At 49.5% G+C, this 21796-nt stretch overlaps 1 long non-coding RNA gene across 1 annotated transcript; it reads left to right on the forward strand.

Annotated features, from left to right (window-relative positions):
- The first annotated feature begins 5663 nt into the window (after positions 1 to 5663).
- On the forward strand, positions 5664 to 16829 carry LOC144155220 (uncharacterized). Its single transcript, XR_013319531.1, has 3 exons — positions 5664 to 5851; positions 15169 to 15268; positions 16526 to 16829. It is a non-coding gene; the product is annotated as an uncharacterized LOC144155220 (long non-coding RNA).
- The last annotated feature ends 4967 nt before the right edge of the window (positions 16830 to 21796 follow it).

Below are 21796 nucleotides of genomic sequence, written 5' to 3' on the forward strand. Positions count from 1 at the left end.
GACGTGTAAGGCTCATGGTCATGCTCCACACGTGCTTCACGCGCGACAAAAGCTTTAATCTCTTTCTTTAGAAGCACAGGTCTTGACTCTTCACTGTAAATTACTCAACGCATCAGGGGGGATTGACATCTTCAACATCATCACCATCATTATCCCTGTCACCACATTCACCTGGCACAGAAAGCTACGCATCCTAGCTTGGCTAACATCGCCAGACTTCATTAAAGGTCGTTTCCGTGGTCTCTGTCAAGCTCCTTCCCGGTCTTTAGCCAGAAAACCGTCCAGAATTCATTTCTGAAATTAAAGTTTTGGTCTGATTTCTCTGTCTGTCTGTTTGTCTGTCTGTCTGTCTGTCTGTCTGTCTGTCTGTCTGTCTGTCTGTCTGTCTGTCTGTCTGTCTGTCTGTCTGTCTGTCTGTCTGTCTGTCTGTCTGTCGAACAATCCAAGCAGGACAAAAACACCATAGGTCATAGCACAGTTTTCGGTCATATATGCAAGAATCGAACACTGTAGAGTGTGATATCCTTATCTTTTTTAGAGTCCGCTGCAGTACGCCCCTATGAAACGCAGCACCTCTACATAAAGCAAAGCGGGGGTCAAGTGTATTTGGTTGACAGCACAAGTGACAGTCACGAGACTTGGAAGCAAATACTCTTTTAGTATAAAGACATGAAATGTAGTTGTACGCAATTTAAAAAAAAAAGGAAGTTATTGAAGCATCCTGGGTGCACATGATGCGCCACTCTACTGGAACGTGGTGCAACTTAGACATGGTTTAACCTAGATACATGACGTTTATACACACGGGGATTGACCTCCACAGGGTCATCTGCATATATATATATATATATATATATATATATATATATATATATATATATGCAGAATTGGTAAGGCATTCGAGATCTAATCGAAAGGCGTGGGGTTCGGTCCCCACTCTGGGCGCGTGTTTTTCTTTCTTTCTTTCTCAATTAATTAATATAAAAAAATAATGTAACGTTACTAACGGTAAAAAAAGAGTCTAACCATTCCCCTATGCTTTCTTTGGCGTTGTAGACTGCCGGCATTTCTTTCTATATATATATATATATATATATATATATATATATATATATATATATATATATATATATATATATATATATATATATATATATATATATATATATATATATATATATATATATCCACACATATATCTGCATATATATATCCACTTATATACCCACACGTTGCTCATGCCTACGTTTGGGATTTCTTTGCTTGTTTTGAAACACTAGGGTGAGCCGTATAGAATATCGCGCTTGGATAACCATTATATTTGCACAACTGCACGCAGGCCTGTAGCCAGAGGGGCCCAACCTCTGCCCTCCTTTACCCCCCCCCCCCCTAATCGTCTGGAATTTCAGTGAGGGTTATCCAGCAATACTCATGTACCCTGCTGCAGCAATAAACGTGTTAACAGGCCCACCACTTGCAAGACTGAGCAGGGGGTGGAGTTCCTAGTTTTGCTCGGGCCATTTCAGTTTCAAATTGTCCATTTTGAGCGAGCCCTCATTGATTGAAAGCAAATGACCGAGGTGCGACGGAGCACCGCAAGGCGTAGCGTCGGTTTCTGTGCATGTCGTTGGTCAGAAGCCTCGCGTGTGCAGCTGCGTCACGATTGAAATGGATGAGAAATAAGCATTTTTGAAATGAACCCAACTCAGAATTCCGTACCATACCTCTTCGTACCCCTGTTTTTTATGTTCCGCGGAACATAATACACGGGCCAAACGGGTCGCTGCGCGAACGACCGCACCCCAAAGAAGTACCGGACGCCGCACCCAACAGTCAGCACCGGATAGACACAAAATGTCGCTGCTACACTATCGCCTTCGCCGCCACGGCGAGTCAAGTAAATATAGGCGTTACCGTGTTGGGAGAGAGATTATAAACTCTTAATTAACTCGCATATTGTTTCTAATGGTATGAGCCCCAATTTTTATATGTGTGGGCTTTTTTTTCTCTGAGCATATTCTTTTTTTTTTCAGAAATGTCGCCCCGGGCTTTGTGCTTGTATTTTTAAATATATTCATATTTACTCGTCGATGTTTTATGGCTTAGCGCGAAGTAAAGTATATATGATATTTTTTTCGCCATCCCACCTTGGTCTCTTTTACGAAGTATCCCTGAGAGTTTAAACAATTGAACCTGCTTCAGTACGAACCAATTACGTCTTTAAATGTATTAACTATATTTTCAATAAAAACTTTCTACAAATCTATTTCCACACCACACTGTTTGAGAGCTTGGAGAGCTTGGTCAGCAGTCTGCTCTTTAACGGAGTCACGTTTAATGCCCCCGAAACAATGTGAACTTTGGTCAGTGAGCTACAGCTACTGCCGCGAGGACGAATCAGGAGACGCACTCGAAAGTCCTTGTGTTAACGCCACTTTTCGCTCCCATGCATAATGAAAAGTGTGTAGTCACAGCTCATATGCCGCTTGCCGAACTGAGCTCTGGGCTACATAGAGACGACAATAAACCTAATTTTTCTCTTAGTTTTAATCGTATCCCTGAATAACAGATTCCTGTGTTTGTATCACATTTAATGAGATCAATCGGCAGCATGAAATCTATTAAAAAGCCCACAGAATTGAAGTACACCAATTTTTACCAAAAATAATTACTGAAAAGTCGGTACCCTACTGAATCGCTCTTCAGTGTCTCTCCACAAGTAGCGTAACATCCCCCCCCCCCCCCCTCACGCTCGGAAAAAAAATCTGTGTCGCGGGCCTGGCTGTACGTGAACAGGTGTCACTATCGGTGCACTGCGTAAATAAGAAAACCGAACAACTACGAGGTTCCGTTTAAGCTGAATTCCGTTTACGGTGCCGAAATTCTACTGTGTATAGGTGCTCCAGCTATAGCTATAGCTTGAGCACGGAATGCTCTTTTCGCACTGGTTTTCTATGAAGGTCGATCAGTTTAAACTGTAACCTATAGCGTGCTCGTGGAATATATTGAAGAGAATAGTTCGTGGTGGCCAAGTTGCTAAGGCGTTGCGCCATCTCAACCCGAAGTCGCTGGTTCAACTTTGGACCATGGCGACTCTTTCCGGTGGAAGCGAGAGCCAGAACGCCTGGATGAGATTTCGCGCACATTAAACGTACGCAGGTGTGGCAAATTAATCCGTAGCCCTCATCCACGGCCCCTTCTCATCACCCAGGTGTAGTAGCTCAGCGTGTGAAACCAGAATTTGAATCGAATTTCGAATTTGAAGCCTGAGAGAGGACAACGGCCTTGTCTACACTTTAGAAAATGACTGCGGTTATGACTCGCCCCAACGAACCTGAATGACCAATCATTGCGTTCAAAGCGGCAGCTAGTTTCAACACACTCTAAAGGGACTCTGCAACACTTCTGATAAACGCTTTCACTCTTTCCTACGCGTCTGAAATCACTGCAAAAGCTATAGTTATTGCTAGGACTGAGTGGCACTGCGTGATTTTCTGGTCGCAGCAGATACACCTCCCGTTTATGCTTTGCTTTTGTGGCTTCCTTTTTAATGTGGCTATCGAATTCGCTCAGGGCTGCAACTGAAGGAAACCGGGCCAATAGCCGCTACACCGCCGTAATGACGTGCTTCCAGCGGTCGAAGAGCGCCAAGACCGGGAAAGAGAAAAAAATCTTTTGAGAAAGTTTCTAAGCTATCTTATGGGCATAGGGCAGCAATTTTTGGCTAAGGTACTTCGCGATCCCTTAATCTAAACTGTGTGTGCTGGTTGACTACGTTCTGCAAGGATTTCAGATTTGGAAAAAAGTTGAAAAAAGTGTTGCCGGGTCCCTCTAAGGCAATGCTGTGGTTCGCCTTCACCTCATTTCAATCCAGCGACCAATCCATGCCGTCAACAAAGCAAATCCAACTAATGACAACAACGTCCACCATGCGACTCAAAGATGAGACCTTCGCTGGGGCCCTGCGCCGCATGCATTGCGTGATGCCCCTGCGCAGACCAAATTTCTGAGTCAAGTCGTACGCTTGACAGTGTCATTCGCCGAAATCTCACTGCTGACTGCATGTATTGGTGCGTTGAGTGCGTTGCGGTGAAGGTGAACCACGGGACTGTTCAGCATAAACTGTGATACGAAAAATTGCAGTGTGACATCACGTAATGAGAGTATTACGTTTTGCGTTGCGTGATGAGGGACAAAACTAAAGTTAAAAATCGTACGACGGGCCTCTTTACTCGTCCAAGTAGCGACTAGCGAGTCCCACGATTGCAGTGCACTGTTGCGAAGCCGACACGCTGAATTGTTAAGCGTGTACTGAGAGAAAAGTTCTGACCGACGCTAACAATTCTTAATGCGTGCGACTTTTCTTTGTGTGTGCGTGCGTGTGCGTGCGTGTGTGTATTTGAGTGCGTGCGTGCGTGCGCGTGCGTGTGCGTGCGTGTGTGTGTGTGTGTGTGTGTGTGTGTGTGTGTGTGTGTGTGTGTGTGTGTGTGTGTGTGTGTGTGTGTGTGTGTGTGTGTGTGTGTGTGTGCGTGTGCGTCCGCGTGCGTGCGTGTGTGTGTTAAATATGAATTTATCCCCCTCACTCAAGAGGACAGCGCTGCATTACTGTTGCAAGTTTGTCCAATACTTTAACATTATTTTTTAACCGTACACATTACAAAGCGCCCAGAGGCGTAAGTGCTAACATTAATTTATCATGGCGCCGAAGTGAGCACCAAGGGCACTACGTCTCAAAAGAAATGAACGAATAAAGGCACAAGGAATATGGGAAGCAATAACGCGAATTAGACCGGAATGTACATAATGCACCTCCTCCTCCTAGCGTTTTGCGCAAGTGTGTGTGGACATCCGAGTCACACTTGCTAGCGATTCCCGCTGTACTTTAGAAGCGCAAATACGCGGTAGCCATCGATCCTTCAAGCCCTCGGAGTGGCGCATAAATTTATGGCTCCAGACGCGAGCGTGCGCACACAGCAGTGTATGGAAATGCGCGTCGACGTCTCCTTTCAGGCTGGTGTCGTCGGTTCACCGCCCCGACGATCCGTTCGGCGGGACCAGCGCACATGCCCGGGTGCTTTATAGAAATGTGTTGGACCAGAGCCGGCCAAACAGCGGGCTGCTCGCGGGATGCGCCCCCTTTCTGACAGAGATTGATCTTCTGTCGGATAAGTGCCCCGGCCGCTCTGTTTTTCCTTCTCTCCGTTTGTTTATGCGTCTAGCTGTTCGTTTCCTTCGCGTGCGGATCGGAGAAAACCATTTTTCTGGCTTGGCGACGGCCGCATCAATTAGTGCAAAATGTTTAACGAGTAGCGCGCGACCCGATCACGCCAGTCCGGCGGCAAACAGAAGGGCGCATCCGAAGGCCACTTTCCAAACAGCAGCAGGCCTCTTCTGCGGCCCCAAAAGTGGCACCCCAAGCGGCTCCTTCGGTGGGTGGGATTAGGAAGAGCCCGAGAGCGCGCTTCGGTCCACCGAGATAGCGCGCGAGCATCATCGCCAAAAGCGAGCCTCGCACGCACGCCCGCGGGGATCCCGCTCGCCCTCGCCGCGCACGTGTCTCGCCGGCGAGGAGGAGCCGCCCGGGGAGAGAGAGGGCGCGTTGCACTCTCGCTCCTGCTCTCGCCCTCGCTTTGTGATGCAACACAATGGTGTCATCTGTCGGCAGGGGAGCCCCGAGAGCACGCTAGCGGTCTGGTGGTGCGGTGGCAGCAGCAGCAGCAGCAGCCGAGTCGCCTGACTGCGGGCCCGAGTTCCACGCCGCCGCGGCCCCCGAGCGCGCCGCCACCGCAGGCCGAGGAGCGCCCTGCTCCGCTGTTGCCATGTGCCGCCGCGAGCCCTGCTCCTTCGCCAGGTGAGGCCCCCGCCCTTGCGCGCGCGTCGCCCCCGGGCGACTCCTTCCTTGAGCGTCCAATTATCCGGGCCGGCTACGCGCCCGGGCGTTTGCGCGCTCGCGAGCTGCCAGCACGGCAGTGCGTGTCATGCAGCTCGCGTAGCCTTGCACTTCACCCCTTGCACTGGACTCAGTTGACGGCTGCGCGACGAGACCAAGTCACGACTCCCGAACGTCGCGGTCTTGTTGCCATGCTTGCCACGCTTGCCACGCCAGTGTAGGTTTGGTTTAGCATCCGACGGGACCGCACTTCGAGGGCGCTCTGGACGCGGTCGTCGTTTTATTGTCGCCTTGGCAATGTAACGAGTGCAAGGTCAGCGGCTTGCGCTGCAACGCGGTGATCGAAGCGAGTGCGCTCGCTTTTACTAACAGCCTGCAAATCGCATTACACATACATGAGTGATCCTGTTTTACCGCGGTTAGTCATCAAGGCCAATAAGTGTTAATAAAACGGACGACTGTCACATCACGGAATCGAACGGAAAGCCGTTCTACAGCAGGGTGTTGTCTGGGCTGCCCGCTGCAATGTTTTCCATTAATAGCAATGTTGCAAACAAAAATAGTGTTTCTTTGCGACGTAATTTGTCTGCCTCCCGGAAAGAAAGTAACCTGTCTACAGTTATCTGCAGATGACTCTTCAAGATGCAAGGATCACGCAGAATATTAATATTAATAACCCCTAGAAACGACCCGTTGCGCCCAGATTAGAATCATCTTAATGAAGGGCTGACTATATGCGCACCTATAAGCAGGGTCTTATCTTTCAACAGCAAGAGAACGCTTGGGATTAACCGCCAAGCGCAGTTTCTCGTAAATAATCTTGTGCGATGTCTGGGGCCGGCTGCGGGGAAGGGGACAAGTGAAAATGATGTCTTTACGTCGTTACATATAGCATGCAAGAGAGCACGCTAATGTGTATACGACCGCATCAAGTGGCAGAACAAGACTGATGGTATCTTTCCTTTCGCCTAGCAACAGAGCCCGACGTCTGTAAGTAAACGAATAAGAAATCAGTGCCCGCTCTAAATATTCAATGCCTCCTCGGTCACAGTTTCGGACGACATGTGAGCTGTCTGCCCTGCGTTTAATACTGGATGATGCTAATCTGCAGCGACTCGCTCACTGCTCCACACGCAACGATTGTCTGTCCACACCTGCATGCAGTTGTCATGGTGTTTCTCCGCACTGCTAAAATGATTACATCTGTTGACTAAAGTTTGCTCGTGACGACCGCTAGTTTAGCTTCGTCCGCGTACCAGATCAAAATCTCCGTCGAGGCCTGCTCAATGTGTTTCGCAAATGACCGTCTGCGTTCGCGCAATCGCACCTCAGTATGTAACGGTCCTTCACTGCAGTCTATAGGCCGTACGTATCCTAACTGGGAAGATTGTTGATACGAAACAAGCGGTTGGCACATTTAAACGCTCACATACAGAGGACATGCACTTCAACTCGCGTGGTACAATCACGTTCGTTTGCAACGGGTATCGACGTTCTTTGCGAGTACGGTGCAAGGTATAATGTGTGCTTGAATTTACAGTTAGCACTTTTAAACCGAAATTGAGCGTGTGCTTATGGTTGCGTTGGTGCACCTTTTTTTTTTTTTTTTTAAGAAAGAGATGTATATGTAAGGTGCACATTGTGAAAATCGTGTAATTTGTAGCCTCCCGTCGAGCATACTACGCTGTCTCGTTGTTGTAACCTGGACACGTGATGTTTTCAAGAGCGGGTGCGGGTAGTCAATTCGAAAGGTAGTTTGACAAACCTGTACTCGCAGCGCGACACCCTGTCGCTCACGCCAAATATGATGGAGCCACTCAACGCTTATAAATATAGCGTGCGCCCAGAATAACGTAATATATTCTAAGACTTGGGCTTGTGGGGCTTGTGCACTTATGACTTAAACGGACAGCGGATGACTTCGAATAAAGTGATTTCGTTATAACGAATGTTTGCCACACTAAACGAAGCACCTGTTGAGTCTAGATAGCGCCTTGTTATTCCTGTTTCATACGTGCAATGAGTGCTGGTAAACATGCGCGGATAGGTGCGAACATTACGCAATCTCGGCGTACTAACGCAAATGGTACATTATGCACAGGTTTGGAGAACGAAATTATGTTTTTCTGCTTTCCTCGTACTACGCAAGGCGCACGCGCGAAATGGCATACGAACGGCGCTACTTCTTCTCTGGAGCTACTTCTTCTCTGTTTACACTAGCGCGAACCGCAGCCAAGTCCGTCTCTCGAGGGGGCGTGAACCTCGCCTCAGCGCAGCTTTCGCCGCGCGCGCTTGCCAAAAACATCGCCGCACCTGTAGCGCTTCCTCAGATGCGTTCCCGCGTCCGTGCTTTTGGCGCGCTTTTTCCTGCTACAAGATTCTGTGGTGAAGGGCTCTTCGCGCACAGAACCATGTTCCAGCGAAGGGATACCGAAAGCTCGAGGCGTCCTTTTCGAGTGGTCCTTTCAGAGCGAACGAAAGGTTGCAACAGGCGCCTCGCGTCGTGCGGGGAAGCCAAGCGGCACGAAGCGAGGCTCTCTGATCCCCGGCGGGGAGAGGCGCGGAGAGCGAACAAGAAACGCGCGTTGCAACTTGCAACTTTCCACTTTTCGTGCTACTCGCGGTCGCCGTGCTGCGTCGTCGAATCAGAGGGGCCGCATTTTCTTTGATGGCATGAAGAGCACAAACGGCCAACGAGGCATGCTCGCTCAGACGGGAGTCGTTTGATTCGGCTTCGCGTAACCGTTTTGTTGCGGCTCTCAGTGCAGCTAATTAGGTTTTAGAGCAGCGCATGACGATATGCAAACTCTCAGAAAATGTGCACGTGACTGGCACGGGCCCGCGATTAAGCGCAGTGGAGTACAGATCCGCGTATAGATTTGTATAAAAAACAAAAAAAAAACATTGCCTGCTACAAGATATTCAAATAAAATCCATTCACTAACGCTAAAGATAAGGTTTTAAATGTATCGCGTGATTGTTGGGATACCTTATTTAGGGTGAGCTTATTTTTGTTTAGAAGTTTTGAAGAAACTGCGTAGCTTGAGACATTCTATTTCTTCTAACTTATGTTTCATAATAACACAGGGTAGGCGTTTGAGTCCATTTTATTAATCTTTAATGACTTTATACTGAATTAACATAGGTAGTACAGGTGTTCCCCTCGAGTTTATTTTCGTTTTCGTATCAAGGAACTTGAACGCAAAGTGGGAGAAATCTTCCGTCACATGGAAAGCAAAGGCCAGTCGGCAGCCAGTCCGTCAGTCGACAAAGCAACGCAAGCGTTCGAATACGCAATACATCTCGTTCGAACATGAATAATGGCGTCAGATACACGTGGACGTCTCGATGTCAGCTTGCGCAAGCGCCAAAAGCGTGATGCGAGAGGAAGGAACATCCGTTATTAGCGCGGGCATTTTGTTTGCAGCGACAGCAGCCGTCGTGTTCTCCCGCGCGCGGGAAACCTGTTAGAGCCCGTCGGAACGTGTACACAACAAACCCGTGGTTGGCCGCCGCGCAAATCGCGGGGCGGGGGCGCGCAGACGGGTCCGCCACCGTTATCGCGGCAGCAGCAACCCCGCTCGGTGTCGATGCACCTTGCATTGTGCACCCCCCTTACACCCTCCCCGCGGCTGGGGGGCTGATCACGCGGGGGTCCACCGGACGGCGGCCACTGACACGACGTCGCCTAGGTGGCTGCGGCGGCGATTACGGGGCGACCGGCAGACCTCTCCTGTAGGTTCACGGGGGCGCCGGCGAGCCCGACCGTGCCCCCGCCGAGGAGTCTAGGAAACGCGTTGCGTAATGGACGGCCGCCTTCGATGGCACGGGGCAACTATCAGGTCGTCGTCGCTTTACGGCCGCTAATGGCGCGCTCCCTTCGCTGCGCCGCTCTGTGTGCACCATCCTGGCGCACTCGGCGCGATCCGCCGTTGCCACTAATGACAAAGTACCGACCACGAGCGGAACACCACTTGATCGCGGTCCACACCGAGGGGGGAAGCGGCGCAGAAAAGGCGCGCGCAATATAACACTTTGCGCCCGCTGCATTACCGCCACTCGGTGCGGTCATCGCTAGCGCGGTAAGTGCATTTCAACGCTTCGAGACATCGCTGAGGACTTCGCGACCGGCTGCTCGCTTTCTCGACAATAGCGAGCACCTTACTGATCGTGGCTACTGCATTTGCTCGCCTGCCATCATAAGTATTTGTCCGGGGAGCGGGCATTGTGCGGGCTTCTAGGGAAAGCGTGTTTTATGGCCGTTTGGAAAGTGCGGAAGTACTCCTCCACCGGTGTTCCCTGCCTCATCCTGCACGGTTTATGCGCATAATTTCGCCTCCATTTGTTTTTTCAACCAACGACTCACCCTTGGTTAACTACTGCGCTCATGCACAGAATAAATACAATATTTGACCTTTGCGTTCTTTGACCATTGTTGTATGACGCCACATTGTTCCCCTCTTTTTTAAAACGCGTCGGCTGGCCTATCGATACTCATGCTTATGAAAATACTAGCCTTCAGCTTCAGATCCCGGATGAGCCCTGCAAGCAATCTAATAACTCCAGTGGGTCTGCTTCCCCACTATGCACCTGGAGGATCAATCAGTTATCACGTCCCACAGTGCAAAACATCATGCTCGCATTCCACGATGTCACAACGCACAACACATTCCTTGAATGAGATCGAATGCTGCGCTTCGTCATAGGCTACTTGTCCCTTCGATCTTAAACATTGGTCATTCAGGTGCGTTACGGTGAAACAGACCCGCGCGTGCTTTGATCGAGAGCATATATGCGCTGTGGCAAATAGCAGACTTTCCCAAATGCGCCGCTCTTACTATTCCTGCCCGGGTAGACTTTTCGTCTTAACGTAAATTTTGTTGCTTTGTCACCAACATTTAAAAAAAAATGCGTCGTTCTGCCTTGTCACAATGCACATTAATGGCTACTGGCTACGTTCATGAGAGCAAATAACGCAGCCCAACATACCAGTAAATAATGGGATCTGTGACGCCATGCTACGCATCATGCACTTCATGATTGCGTCGCGTGATGTCACCGCGCACACATCGTGTGCTGGGCCTCGCAGTTAATTTACTTCGCTCCTTTGATAGCCGTATAATTGGTCATTCAGGTGGGGTGTGGTGAAGCAGAAGCGCTGCTTTTTAAAGACTGTTGCGTCCCCCATTCTATACTTTTAGGAACGTCTTTTGCGCATTTGGCAGTGTTACAGAGCACAGGTAATGTGTGCATGCTTGTTGGAAAAGAAACCGACTTTTGTATTTCCGCCTGGGTGGGACCGAGATAGACTTATGTAAAACCGCGGGGGAGGGGACCACCATTTATTGAAGGCTTCGCGGATCCATGAAACGCCTTAATGGGTTTATGCTAGATAACCACAGAAATAAAGTATCATATTCTTGGAAAACTATCTATATGGAACAGCTAAATGTTGCGGTCGCTGACAAAATAAGGTGGGACCTATGTTTTCGGAACCTCTTACGGGTTCCTTAATCACAAATGAAGGAAGCAAAAAGTTGGTCGTTAGTTAACACGTTGCAAGATGCGGCGTAGAAAACCAGCATTGACCACTGCTTGTTGGGTGGGTTGCTGCGTGTTTCCGAAAACGAAGGAAGTTAAGCGGAATAAAGAAATCATACGCGAAAAACGAAGACGGTCAGGGCAGGCGCTCTATTACTGCACACATACGAAAGATATGTTTGCAATACCCGGGAAAGCTGGCCGGATTTCATAGTTTTCGAAGCGCGTCCACTGTGAGGGGCGAGGGACCCTTGGTTGTGTCTGCTTCACGGCAGGGCACACGAATGATCGATCACCGCGACGCGTGGAGATGCGATGTGGCACTAGGAATACAAAAGTGGCGTTTTACGCAGTGACGCATTCTTCAATCAAGTCGTATGCTCGGCCCACGGCTCGGCCTAATCATTCTCCAAATTTGTTGCGCCGGTCTAAGTGGCAAGTCACTGCTGTGCCCCACGGCGAAGCATAACTACGGGAGTGTCTGGGTGTGAACTCCGACCACGGCGTTTACACCGGCGTTACTGCACATATATTTAAGCAGTACTACTAGCTCATTGCGACTCATAACTTGCGCTGAATCTCTAAATCTTGCCGCACGCGACAGCATCACACGTTTCATGAACTTTTCGCGGCTTTTCTGTTAAATCGCCCGTGCTGAAAGGGATCGTCTCGAGATGCACTTGGGCGTTCTTCTAACATTGATGTTACAGCATAAAAATAATTTGAAGCACTGTATGACATATCTTTCGGCCGAACAACCATCTATCATCTAGCAGCAGCCACCTGGACTCAGTTCGTAAATCGCGTTCTTTTTTTTTTTTTTTTTTTGGTGGCCGGCCTCGTGGATAGCTGCTCTCGAGGGCTGCAGAGTTTGGCTTTCGGATTGTGTCAGGGCAATAAATGTGCTATATCATCCGCAGTATGACACATCTAACCCGGATATATTGAACTTGAACGGATGGGAAAATAGACGCGTGTAACAGATATCTCGCCGCACAAAATGTACTACATGTGTACCAGAAGAAATCGAAGGTGTTCGACTTTTGGATCTGAACGATAGTTTGAAATATTTCAGTTGACAAAAGCGGGTTCCTCTGTGTACGTATATACTCGGATTGCGCTTTTAATGCTTGAGTTTCGAATCTGGCAAGGGCGCATTGGATGCTCGCCGCAACCTACCGGTTATGAGGATCCGCATACGGTCAGGTTGAGCGCTGTCTGCAAATGGCAATCACACGCTGTCTCGTCGAATCAAAACGGCCGAAAATGACCGCGGAAGCCGAAACACCCCAGAAACGTACAATATGCTAATGGTCGTACTTAAGGAAGAAAGCTGGAGTGCGTCTTAGCGTAAGCGACCGACTGCACGGATCATCGCGCATGGGACCGACCAACGGCCTCCGCGGCACTTCGTCTGCATGCTGCTGCTGCCTGACGGGTGGATTTTTTTTTTGTTATTTTAATCCTTCAGAAGGGTAAAGAAATTCCGCACAAATAAAAGCCGTATGTCGAGTAGCCAATACCCAAGCGGGCAAGAGAAAAGTAGTGAGTAAAACAAAACGCCGGAGGCCAAGAAATAATACGAACGACGCTTCTTTGTCGCGCGAGATGGAGCTCATGTTTTAATCATTTCATCTAATCCATTGTTCTCGGCGCAAGACGGTTCGGGCTGCCTACGGGAGCGGTGCTGCGAGCTCGCAGTGGGACTCGACAAACGGACCACCCGTTGCTAATAATTGGCGGTCGGGCAATGGCCCGCTGTCCTATAAGGTTCCGCGGGCGCTAGAGCGTGGTGGCGTATTTAGTTGTTGTTTTCTTTCAACACTCGCTGCGGAACAGGGTGACCGGCTCTACCTGTTTTATGCCCCCTAAATCAAGGGGCAGGTGGAAAGAAGGGGGGGGGGGAGGAAAAAAGAGTTCTTTTGTTGTGGCCACCCCCCCCCCTTCCCCATTTTTTTTTGCGTGCAACGCCATATCGTCGTAATCTCGTGATACGTGTTGCTCAGTTGCGATCAAATTTTCGTCTAGCTAGCAAAGAATGTGTATCCTCCCTTTGTGACTTGGTTCCCACTACCTAATTTCTTGACAAACTATACAGGACCCCCCCCCCGATTTGAAAACACACACACGCACGCACGCACAGGCACTCTGCCGGCCTGATAAGCCACAAGTACCTACCTCATTTCACGAACTCCTTCCCCTTTCCCGCCGCACCTTATAGTCTGCCTGGCAACAGCGGTCTTCTGGTGGTGGTTGAGAATGGCCCGACTAGCTGAGGGTGACGGTCAACAGCCCAGGAGGGTTGTTAGAGTGGGGTGACTCAATGTCGGAGCGCCACGTCACAAAGGTGCAGCATCTGTAGCGATTGCAGTAAAAAATTGTTTAAATAAAGAGGCGCAGTAAATAAAAACACACGTGCAGCTTTTCGGCTCATCGCGGTTCTTTTAGAACTCTGGAGTTGTTGAGTGGAATGCGAAATATTTGCGCAGAACTAATACTGAAAGCAAAGGCGTGCTTTGTGCGCTATTCAAGTTTAGCACCTTGCTGTACCAGGTTCCAGAGCCATGGAAACTATCCCGTTTAAGTGCATGGGCAGTAACTTCTGACGACGAATTACACAGAAATACTCCTTCTGCAAGTGTTCTTGCTAAGTTCATATTCAAGTTGGCTCGTTGTGTAAGCGAAATATCACTTGCCTGCAATGGTTTCACTAAATTCCTGTTCGGCGTTTTGAGCGAGAAGGTGCGGTTGACATGCGGCGTAACGAAACAAAATGTGGGAAAACGAGCTAACGTAATAGCAATAACGACGCTGCCCGAAATGTGGTAACTGTTCCCAAATTTTGTCGGCATTCAGGCAGCGAATGCATTCAGTTCGCCCGCATTGCTTAGCAACGTTAGATATGCCTGCTGGCAAAGCATGGGCCTGTGTCCGAAAACGTGGAACGGATGTATGTCTGCATACCTTTGTGCATGTTTGGTTTTAATTTCTTGCGTAATCGTCTCTCGTTGCGGCACTCAAACGAAGCCAGGGTAACCGGTTAAAAAAACACATGGCGGGTATAACTAAATAACATCAAACGCCATCATTTATTGAATGATACAAGGCAAGGACGATGGTAGCTAGGTGGACCCAATTTTTATCTTCTCGGCATTACGCTTGTTTTGTTTTTTGCATCATTTTTCAGGGATATAAGGATACTGGATATTTGACGCGATATTTGAAGCCAGTTCTTTTTTTTTTCTTTCGTGGAGTTGTGTCCGTTCGGTTCGAAAAATTCTTTGAAATCTGACTAGCACCCGCCGCTTTCAAAAGAGGCCTCGCCGCGCTGTCTCATTCATATTACTATATCCCTTGTGCAGCCTTCGCTTGCACATGCGTTAGCATACGTAAGATTTGTGTGGCACTTTGCCCGGCACGAATAGGTTTTGCAGGCTGTTGCTAACGCGTGCAGTAAAAAAAAAATGGTATAATTTACACGTTGCACCAGTGCCTCCGTGTTAATTGCCTACGGGCCACCATAACATGCTGGAGTTTTTTTTTTTTTTTATCTTTCTCCCGTCTCGACCAATCAGCTGACGAAAGCTGCGGCGACCAGTGCCCGGGGAATTGCGCAAAGTGGCATTGAGAGCGCTGGGCGCGTGCTCTCGCGCAGCATCTTTCGAGCGCTGCGGAGGCCCCTCCGGTGGCACTTCTGAGTCAGGTGTTTCCCTCCCTCTCTCTCTCCCTGTCGGCAGCACTGCTGTGACGCATCGGGACCGTTCCTGGTCCAAAACTGGCAAGGACCTGAGGAAGATGGCGGACGCCTTCGAGAGATCACGGGGGCCGGCCCCGCAGGTGAGCGCACCTGCCTCGTGTGCGATTCGCCGCTCTGCAAGTGGGCTCTACCCCACGGGTTTGTCTGAGGGGGGTGGTGGCTTCAGCTGAGTTCTGCGGAGGTCCCGAGCTGCCGCCGTCCACCGCCATACGGAGCGCTAGAATAGGTTGGGGCAGAATATTTTTAGCGATCGATGCGTTCTCTTTAGGTTGATAAGAATGGCGCCGCAAGGGGCGAAGTTAGTATTATGCTGTTGACTTCAAGTAATTAGTGAGTTGTTCTGCTGGAGCCACTCACAGGTGTTCCGGTTTGGGAAAATTGCTGCCACTGGTAGCGTAAATCAGACAGGCTACCGTGCTACGAAAACAGTGATTGTACTTCACTGCTCGTGATGGACAGGTAACGTGCGCCCCCCCCCCCCCCCCCCCCTAAAAAAAAGAGAAAGATAGATAGAGAGAGAGAGAGAGAAAAAAAATGGAACGCACAGATGGTGTGCTTTTATGAGCGCAGTTTCTCGCAAATAAGGACACGGGGTCCACTGAAATATACAAGTACATTTACGAGTGGGATAGGCACTGCCTGGAGCTTGGTCGTAGCTGTGGTCTTGAAAGAGCCGTTGACCCTTTGTAGCAACAAAAATATCACACAGAAAACATGGTGCAGTTATGACAGAGGACGAGGCGAGGACGGAGCGGGTATTTGTCCCGTGCTCGCCTCGTCCACTGTCGTAACTGCGCCATGTTTCTGGTGTGGTGATCAACCAACGCGCCCAAACCTTTCCTTTCTGAAGAACAAAAGTTTCGCTTAGAGTATGCAGCAATGCTTCCGTGGGCCTTATTTATTCACTGCAACGAAACCGAACGTCCGTCAACTGCGAGGAACGCAGGAAGTGAGGCGAATAGTAGCGATGTGAGCGTAACGTTTTGGATTCCTCGCCATTAGCAGGGTGGCTATCCGGGTTCCTTGTTGGGAAGCGGACCCGCGGGAGTTTTTCCCCCTTTTGTTGAGCACAAATGAGCATTAAACTCTACTACGAAATGAATCAGCAAATTAAGCACGCCACGTGCCGATGTGGTTCGTGAAACCTTCGAAATTCGGTACTGGCGTGCGCGTGCTCCCAAACAGCTAGCGGAATTCATGGGGCTCGGTGAATGTTTTTTTCCCTGGGTGTTATAATTCTCGTGACAGTTAGCATTGCGCGTGGGCACTTATGATCAGTGCGGCAGAAGCAAACACGTGTGGCCAGCCACTGATTGTGCTCTGGTCTCACTGCGCAGACGCCACGACTAAGGACGAGGTGGGTCGTCGTCCGTGCATCCGACTGGCTCGTCTCAAGCGTCCTGCGGCTCGTTCGGCCGGACAGCCTCCGCTGGGCGAGCGCCTTCGCGAGGCACACCCTAAATAGGCTGTTCACGGCTGCCGTCGACTACTTGGCCAGATGAACCCTTCACGCGGAGGCGGCGGCCGGATATAGGTGTCTTGCGCGTCTTGCGCCTTCAAACGATCTCGAGAGTTGGCATTCTGTTCAATGAAGCATTAGCGAGCACCAAAGAAAAGAGAAATTTGCGAGAGCTACTATTACCGGAGCACGGAATTTGCACCCCGAGTGCTGGAAAAAGAAGTATAATACTCCTGCTCATCATTTCCCCTCAATTTTTGCCACGTGCCGTGCACTGGACGACAAACGCCCTAAAGCTTTCTAAACTTTTCAGCCGAGAAGAACGCGAAAAATGAGCAAGGCGAACGGTTTGTCAGGCACTCTTCCGCTCACATATTATGCACTGCCAAAGCGCATCTCTATCATAGCATCTACGGTGACTAACACAGCTGAAGGACGAGGACCTAATTACTCGCCTAACGTGGCTCGATCTCATACTCATATATCCGGAGCCATGTCAATAAAAGCCTGCTTTTATTTTTCTTCCAATTTTAGTGCAAGACGGGAAATCCGCATCTCGGAACGTTTTATGAATGTTCACGAGAAGAGGCGAAGCAATTTTCGCAGTCACGCACTATACGCAGTTATGCACGTTGCTTCGAAAGATACGCACATAACAGATATAATAAGCGCTCACTTTTGAATCCATTTATGGCGCTGATGGCCGCAGCATGTTTTTAGCAGCGCTTCGGTTGGCTCACAGCTCGTGGTTGTTTTTGAAAGAAAAGGAGATAGAAGTCATCGTAATTTGTCCTATGCAAGTGCAAGGTCCGATCTATAGGTCGGGCCATACGATTGCAATGTGCCAACGGTGCTCGGGGCCAAGATGGGCCCAGCCAGGGCTTGGGAGACCTGTTTTGTGCGGTGCGTGTCGAGCGTGTCTTCTTTTATAGGGTCAGTGTTTCTGAAACTAGCCTTAACTTGCTGTGACCGGTGTAATTTCACCTGCGCTCATCTCGCCGCGTCATAGCACACGCATCGAACATACAGGTAACGCAAAGAAAAAGTGCTCCCGAGGAAGGCCCATTTGTGCGACTTAACCTTGTGCTCAGCGGTTTTGTCTTGTGGTTGAGATCTCGAAGGAAGTAAAAGTGACGCCGTGAGACGTGTGGCGTACTGAAGATATGGAACAATAAAAGAAAAAAAAAAACACACCTCCGTATGGGATTATCTGCCCCCTTAAACGTTTCTGTGAAACTCCGTCGCCGGAGGGCATCCGGATGGCTATGTTAAGAGTTATAGCAGAGCGGATGGACGGTCCCGGTACGGTAACCGGCAGGCGAGCGCTGCTACTGCGCATGCCCAGAGGATGCGCAGTTGTGCCGACCGTGTACCGGGCGTCGCACCGGGAGCGGTCCTCATAACTCTACTGCTACCGACGGAGCGAATTCGGTGGCTGGCGGGGCCCAACATACGATAGGCAAAGAAAACTTTACCTGAACTGCGACGTTACTCAAAGCGAACATGCACTTTGCATTGAGAAAATATGCTAACGCATCGCATTTTTTCAGTGACATCGTATGATGGGCCTCATTACAAAATTCGCTTTGGTTGCTGAAGTAATTTTTCAATCGGGTGCGCCGCGGCAAAGCAGCACTATAGGGGGTTTGAGTTTATACTTACGGTATATAGACAAACAAATTACCTCTGTGCATGATTGGGCGGGGTAAAATGCCCTTGGGCATGGCTGACGTAGCAAGCGTTGCGTCCACACTCAACGGGCTCCGTAACATTACTTGTACAGGTTGGTTTCGCCGTTTCCGCGGCTATTGTTAAACAACGCTAGTTTCCAGAACTGTACTAAGGCCACCAATTGTAGTATTCAGCGCAAGTTCCCTCATGTCACTTCTTTTTTTGTTTAAATTTCCATTGTATCATTTACAAACTTCTCGCGGACATTTTTCAAGCTCATCACGTGAAACGTGAACTTTTTTCTTCGTTTTCGTTTGTGTGTTTTTATTCTGCCCTCTTGGCAGCCAGGTAGCTGTGATATTTCTGCCGTACGTTGCTAAAAAAGATCGATGTTAGCAATAAACGTGTGGCGCTTAGGATGTTCTGGGAATGGGCCCTTGGAGTATTGCGAGTCTTTCGTCATCCACGGTTATTCATTTCAATCTTGGATAATGCGTTCGAACACGGAAGATCTGCGTATTGAGTATTATAACCTTGTCTGCGCAAGGCGGATCAGACACTTCCCCACAAGAGTATAAAATGTTTACGAGAGACTTTACAACAGGATTGAGATCGTCGTGCACCAAGTGGTGATCTCGAAGCAGTGCAATTGAATGAGTATTCTGATGTGTTCGTTGTGGTGATCTCACGGGTTGGTTGCGGTCGTTTGTACGGGAATGTTTCAAGATTGTCGGTGGGTTTTTTCCCACCCGTTAACTTGACGTAAATGAAGAAAACGTTCCCCTATGAGTACTTAGGTGTGGATCTTTTCTAAATGGGGAGGGAGGGGGGCTGCAGCCACGGAGAGATCAAGCGCTTACGTCCAACGTTTGCGTGGAAAAAGATCACGGTTGCTTCAGTTTATCTTGAAACACCCTGGATACAAATGGTGCATTGTCATTTTCCAAGCGCTGGTGTTCATTTTGTTTCCTCTCCGGGTTTCGAAAAGATGAAATATCGTTGTATATACGTATAGTGCGACACTGTACATAGACTCTTGTGTTTGATGTACACGCCTACATTGTGTTATGCTTTTTTGCATCTCGCACACCCAGCGACGTTTTGCCATGTTTTATTCTTGATTCTATGCCTGTACAGACAGACGTACGAGTTTAGCGTGCACTGCGTACGTTTTTTCTTCTTTCTGTAGTAGTGCAAAAAGTATATGTGATCGGCAATGTGAGTGATGCATGGCTGCTCTATTGTATTTTTTATGCAGTTAACTGCGGCTTACGATTAAACAGCTTTTCACGTATACCTGACGCTTCGTTCATTCTCTTCAATAGTTTCACTTACCGATTGCTACACCTCAACTATGATGAGCACCGCGGTGAAGCGTTACCGATTAAACCTTGTGCAGTGCGCATATTTGTGACCTTTTCGTTGGCGGGAGTGTCCTTGAAACTACCGCGGAGACGTACGGGCAGTGGTACCTCGCAAGTCTGATGATTCGTACCATGTGGGCTATGTGCAGCGGCGAACAGTGGTCGGGTTCTGTGCGGTACCCGGCGTCGTCGGCGAGTCGGCCCTCAATTACCATCTCTGTTGTAGGTCAGGAAGGTCGTTGCACCGGCGGCTTCTGTGTGCGCACACCTCGTTAATGGATGAGCAGCTTTGTTTGCTCGGGGAAGGGCGGTCGCCATTCAAGCGACAGGAAACATCAAAGGCGCGCGGGGACGGCGAAAGATGGCGAAAGGGCCGATCCAAAATGATCTCCTCCAAATTAGCATTGCTGTACCGGGGAGCGCCGATATTATGTTACCGATACCCTCCAATAAAACTTTCTATGGGCGCCGCGGGAAGAAAGGCTTGTAACGGGAGGGGGGCGCTGGCCAGTGGGCCGTGTGAAAGCGGCGCACCCGTGCGCCGACTGGGTCCATAAGGAAGCGGCGAAAAGGGGCTCCGTCGTCCCCCGGCGCCCTTTAAACGTTGCGCAAGGGCCCGCTATTCAGGGGCTTTGTGGGCGCCATCGCAGCGCCGCTTTCGCAAGCGGGAAGAGCCTCGGGCCTCGGCGTGTACATCACTAATCCTGTCCGGCGCAGCCGGAAATAAGTGGCCGGACGAGTTTCGCCCGGAGACAGCGGCGCGCCGAGGGGCTGGGAACGGTCGCCCCTCCGCCGAGGTCAGCGCCGTCGAGGGGGAAAGGATGCGCGGCAAGGCGTCGGTCGCGACGCGCGGCTTGCGCAACCAGCGGCGGCACGCGGGCCCCTCCTGCGCGCACCGGTTGCTGCGACGCTGGCCCGACGGCGGCTCAGGTGCACGGCAGACCGTGCGTGGATGCCGCAAAATGTGGCAAGTTAGAACCGACGTTCTTCGCGCCGCGTGATATACCTCAGCTTGAGGTGCGCTATAGTGAAGGGGTAGAGATTAAACTCAGTTTAGTGTGCAGCATTGAAGGGGAAATATTATGGTGGAAAATAGGTGTGGACCATTGCCATATTTGCCCGGCGGCACTTTTTTTTTTTTTTTTTTTTCAAGCCCGCGTAGGAACAGCGGACTTGTTTTTCGGTTCTTTCGGATGTGCAGCAGTAGCCCAAGGAACATGGTCGCGCAAGTAGACAAGTCGCAACCAACAGCGCCTGTTGTCGCCCTTCGTCGTGCCGCTGATGTTTGATCTCCAGGGGAAAGAACGATGTTGCGAATGCAGGCATGGTCCGCTGCTTCTTGATCTACGGGCATTGCACTGCGGTGGACCACGAAAAATATCCGAATCAGGCGGATTTCAAAATTATCCGAAATGGAATATTGGCCACGGTAAGTTAAGGAACCATGGAAATTCAAAGAATACACCCGAACTCAGAACTAATAAGTCTGACATTTTTTAGGTGGTTTTGTTAGTTCCCCCTGTTTAAAGCCCAATATTCATGAAAGGGCGCTTGCGGAAATCACGTTTATTTCCCTGTTCACACACTGGCGTTTGTTTCGGGCTCGGCTCTTGAGGGTTCCAGTAGCCCAGAAGAAGAAAAAAAAAAAAAAAAAAAAAACGAACATGTGCTTCCATAATGAATGCCTTGGAAAACCAAGTTTTTTTGTTGTTGTTAAAAACAAGGAAGAACCAGGCGGCATGCCGTTTTCGATACATATCGAACACTTGAAGACGAAACTTGATTTTACGAATGGTTACTTCACCTTGGCGTGCGTGCATTGAAAGTAATTCTGAACATTGTGTGGTGGCAGTTTAACGTACAAGGAAAGCTTTTGATAAATGGAGCGAAATATATTCGTAATACGCTTAATTAACCACCGTCGTACACATAAATTGCTGTGGGAACTGGCTTCTCCGGGCTATACGAGCTTTAGCGGAAGCTTATAATCGTGGGCTACGGCCAGGCGGACTGTGGGTATGTTTGTTTCTGGCTGACGTTTAATGTTTATTAACGCTGTGTTGTATTTTGGCGAGAACCAGATCGATGACAGGGACTTGTCAGTCTTCCATTGT

This window comes from Haemaphysalis longicornis, unplaced genomic scaffold (assembly GCF_048455015.1).
Source record: "Haemaphysalis longicornis isolate Haplotype H1 unplaced genomic scaffold, Haemaphysalis longicornis Haplotype H1 scaffold_1, whole genome shotgun sequence".
Lineage (NCBI taxonomy): Eukaryota > Metazoa > Arthropoda > Arachnida > Ixodida > Ixodidae > Haemaphysalis > Haemaphysalis longicornis.